Here is a 4,904-nt window from a genome sequence, read left to right as displayed (position 1 = left end):
GTGCTGTGTGATCAGTAAAAATAATCACTTTGGAGCCAATGAGATATGATCTAAATTTATCAAATGCAAACACTATTGCCAACAATTCCTTTTCAGTAGTGGTGTAATTCTTTTGAGTGTCATTAAGGACCTTGCTGGCATAGTATATGACATGCACCAAGTTATCTTTCCTCTGTCCTAATACTGCCCCAATAGCAACATCTGATGCATCACACATCAACTCAAAGGGTAGATCCCAGTTAGGTGGGGCAATGATAGGTGTTGAGGAAAGTTTTTTCTTCAAAATCTCAAAAGATATCATGCAATTCTGATCAAATACAAAAGGTGTATCAGAAACAAGTAGATTACTTAAGGGCTTGGCAATTTTTGAAAAATCTTTGATAAACCTTCTGTAAAAGCCAGCATGCCCAAAAAAGCTCCTAATTACCTTGACATTGCAAGGTGGGGGTAATTTCTCAATTACCTCCACCTTGGCCCTGTCCACCTCAATGCCCTTTTTAGAGATCTTGTGCCCAAGAACCACCCTTTCAGTGACCATGAAATGGCACTTTTTCCAGTTTAGAACCAGGTTGGTTTCTTGACATCTCCTTAGCATCAGAGCAAGGTGGTGCAGGTACTTAGAAAATGAGTCTCCAAATACAGAATAATCATCCATAAACACTTCTATAAATCTTTCAATCATGTTGGAGAATATGGAGAGCATGCACCTTTGGAATGTTGCAGGTGCATTGCACAATCCAAAGGAAATTCTCCTATATACAAAAACACCATAGGGACAAGTAAAAAAGTCTTCTCTTGGTCTTTTGGATCAACTACAATCTGATTATAGCCTGAGTATCCATCCAAAAAGCAATAATATTCATGTCCAACAAGTCTCTCTAGCATCTGATCCATGAAAGGGAGTGGAAAGTGATCTTTTCTTGTAGCCTCATTAAGCTTTCTGTAATCAATGCACATCCTCCATCTTGTGACAGTTCTTGTAGGGATGAGCTCATTCTTTTCATTGGGCACCACAGTGATGCCTCCCTTCTTAGGAACCACTTGGACAGGGCTCACCTATGGGCTATCTGAAATTGGGTAAATCACCCCTGCCTGCCAAAGTTTCATAACCTCCTTTTGTACCACTTCTTTCATGATTGGATTTAATCTTCTTTGGGCTTGAATGGAGGATTTATCATCTTCTTCCAACAGGATCTTATGCATGCATATGGATGAGCTTATCCCCTTCAAATCAGCAAGGGTCCATCGAATAGCATCTTGGTGCTTTTGCAGCACCTTGATCAACTCTTCTTCCTATTCTTGACTAAGAGCCAAATTGATGATTACTGGGTAGCTTTCATCACTTCCCAAGTATGGTATACTTGAGAATTGGAGGCAATGCTTTCAGTTCAAGCTTGGGTTCTTCTTTCTCCTTTTTCTTTTCCTCTGGTGTACTTAGGATAGGTACTTTAGCAGCTTTGATATCAGCAATCTCAATGCCTAGTGTGGAATCCTCTTCTCTCACTTTTTCAAGTGTTTCTTCAAATGCTTCTTGCACTACGATGTCCACTGCATCCAACCTCATACATTCTCCTAGTGACTCTTGTGGGTAGCTCATGGCCTTGAAGACATTAAACACCATTTTCTCATCATGTAACCTAAGAGTAAGTTCACCCTTTTGGACATTGATGATGGCCCCAACAGTAACTGAAAATGGCCTTCCCTAAATTATTGAAGCTTTGGCTTCCTCCTCCATATCCAACACCACAAGGTCAGCAGGGAAGATGAAGTCTCCCACCTTCACCAACAAATCTTCTACTATTCCATGAGGGAATTTGAATGATCTGTCTGCCAATTGGAGAGCCATTCGTGTTGGTTTGGCTTCCTCACTCTTCATTCTTTTTATTATTGTTAAAGACATCAAATCTATACTGGCTCCCAAATCACATAAGGCTTTCTCCACTGTGATTTCTCCTATGATGCAAGGGATTTGGAAGCTTCCTGGGTCCTTCAATGTTTGAGGCAGTTTGTATTGGATGATAGCACTACATTCTTCAGTTAAAATCACAGTTTCATCGTTCCTCTAACTTCTCTTCTTGGTCATTAATTCCTTCAGAAACTTAGCATAGACTGGCATTTGCTCTAGTGCTTTAGAAAAAGGAATATTGATCTAAAATTTCTTGAAAATCTCCAAGAATCTGGAGAATTGGTTGTCCTTTGCATTCTTCATTAGGCGCTGAAGGTAAGGTGCTTTAGGGTCATATGGCTGTGGGACTTCCTTCTCTTCAGGTGGATTGGGAGCCTGTGTTTGTACTTCTTCTTTATCACTTGAACTTCCCTCTGCTTTCTCCTCTTGAGTTTCCTTTGAGGTCTCTTTCAATTCCTTTCCACTTCTGAGAGTAATAGCTTTGCTTTCTCTCTCAAAGTTGTCTTGGTGGTATTACAAGAACTATGGCCAGGGGTTCACATGGTTAAATACCCAATTTGTGCGTCCAGTTTTTGAATGGCAGCATCTTGGTTTTGCAGATTGGATCTCACTTCTTCCTTGAATTTTTTTATGTCTTCAGACTCCTTGCAAAGATTTGCAAGCATAGCTTTGATTTTTGACATTCTGTCATCATCATGTGGTGATGGCTGGTTGGGTTGTTGAGAGTGATTGTTTTGGGTTTGATATTGTGGCTGGGAATAATTGTTGTGTAGATGTTGATATGATCCTGAGTTGGACTGTTGGTAAGTGAAATTGTTGAATAGGTTGGAGTTGTGGGGTCTGTGATTTTGGCTCTGGTTTGGTTGGTTTCCCCACCCAAACTTTGGATGGTTCCTTCAACTAGGGTTATAGGTCTTTGAATATGGATCATTAACTTACCTAGATGAATTTCCAAGGTAATTGGCTTTCTCCCAGATAACTCCTTCCTCTGTATTTGACTCTGATTGAGGTGATGGTTGAGTATGGATAGTTGCAGCCTGATTCTTCTCCATTTTCTTGGTCAACTCAGCTAGTTGCTTAGTGATAATCTTATTCTGGGCCAGGATTGTATCCATATTATTCAGCTCCATGACTCCTCTATTGTTGCTCCTCTCAGAGGCATAGAAGTACTCATTGTCAGCCACTATTTCTATGACATCAGTGGCTTCTTCAATAGTCTTCTTCTTATTAAGGGAGCCTCTAGATGAGTGGTCCACAACTTTTTTTTATTCATAGGAAAGCCCTTCATAAAAGATGAGCAATTGCACCCACTCACTAAACATATCAGGGGGGCATTTCCTTGTCAAATCTTTGAATCTTTCCCAAGCTTCATATAAGGTTTCACCATCTTGCTGTCTAAATGTCTGCACCTTGGTTCTCAATCTATTCACTCTTTTAGGAGGGTAGAATCTTGTTAAGAATCTATTTACCACATCTTCCCAAGTTGTCAAGCTTTCTTTGGGAAATGATTCTAGCCATTTGGAAGCTTTGTCCTTCAGAGAGAATGGAAATAGTAGCAATCTATAGGTGTTAGGATGAACACCATTAGATTTAACCGTATCATAGATCCTTAGGAATGTAGTGAGATACTGATTAGAGTCTTCTTGGGCACTTCCTCTGAAAGAACAATTATTTTGGACAAGAGTGATGAGTTGGGGCTTCAATTCGAAATTATTAGCATAGATGGTTAGCTTCTGAATGCTACTCCCACAATTTCCAGGATTGGGATTAATGTAGGAACCCAACAATCTCCTCTCTTGTCCAGCATGGTTATCTGCACCTCTTTTAGCATGATTGTTCACCTCTCCTTCATGATGGATTTCCATATCATCCTCCATGTCTATATCCAAGTCTTCCTCTTCTTCCTCCATACCAATAGCCTTTCTTCTTGCTTCCCTTCTTAATCTAAGGAAGGTCCTCTCTGGCTCACTATCAAAAGAGGTTGAGGTTTTCCTTCTTCTACCTATTATACAATGAACAAGTACAAGAAACAGCAAGCGCAGGGTCCACTAAAATAGAGTATAGTTAGATTGGTCAGAGCAATTTATCAAATGGTTAGTAGGTTAGTTTACTGGAAAGTAAGAAAATAAAGAAAAATAAAGATAAACAACTAAATTGCAGAAAGTAAAATTGAACAGCTGAAATTGAAATTCAATTAACAAAAGAAAAGAAAAATGCTCAATCTAGTTATCCTCCAATTTAGTAATTGTCAATACAAAACCAATCCCCGGTAACGGTGCCATAAACTTGATATCCTGAAAACTGTCTCTCGATAATTTTCTAACCGGCAAGTGCACCGGATTGTCGTCAAGTAAAACTCACTATAGAGTGAGGTCGAATCCCATAGGGATTGGTTGGTTGATCAACGTTAATTGGAGAATTGTTCTAGTTGAACTAAAATCAATTTGAAAATTGGATCACAAAAAGTAAAATTGGTGGGAAGCTTAAAGTGTAAGAAATGTAAATGACAGAAATTAAATTACAGAATAATAAGAGCAGAAAATTAAATTGCAAATAATCAAAATGCAGAATCTTAAATTGCCAAAAATTAAATGGGCATGGGGATTAAGCATGAACTCTCCAGAATGGATAAGATTAGAGTAGGGGATTCATTGGGTTTCAGGAGATATTGAACTCTCCAGATCAAATCATTTTCATCTCTTCCTCAATCAATGCATTCATTGACTTTGCATGGAAATCTTAGATGATTGGATCCCAATGTCTTGGCTCACCAATCTCTCTAAGCATGAATAGTTGCCCAATGTCTTGATTTAATTGCTCATGGAAAGAGTTGAAGTTTGGTCACTGATTATACCACACAAATTCATATATCAAAGTATTGGTAGGATTAAATGTCACAATATCCATCCAACCCCCAATCTAATCCAATGTGAGAAAGTATTTCTAGCATGAATTCTTCATCTCTCTCTCAAGGATCAGAGGAATTCCAATTATGGAT

At 38.9% G+C, this 4,904-nt stretch overlaps 1 non-coding gene across 1 annotated transcript; it reads left to right on the top strand.

The window, feature by feature from the left end:
* Positions 1 to 3,226: 3,226 nt before the first annotated feature.
* LOC130978383 (small nucleolar RNA R71) lies at positions 3,227 to 3,330 on the top strand. Its single transcript, XR_009086029.1, has one exon. It is a non-coding gene; the product is annotated as a small nucleolar RNA R71 (small nucleolar RNA).
* The last annotated feature ends 1,574 nt before the right edge of the window (positions 3,331 to 4,904 follow it).

This window comes from Arachis stenosperma, chromosome 4 (genome assembly GCF_014773155.1).
Source record: "Arachis stenosperma cultivar V10309 chromosome 4, arast.V10309.gnm1.PFL2, whole genome shotgun sequence".
In the NCBI taxonomy this organism is placed as follows: domain Eukaryota; kingdom Viridiplantae; phylum Streptophyta; class Magnoliopsida; order Fabales; family Fabaceae; genus Arachis; species Arachis stenosperma.
The sequence above is the reverse complement of the archived record's forward strand: the minus strand, read 5'-3'. Positions and strand labels throughout refer to the sequence as shown.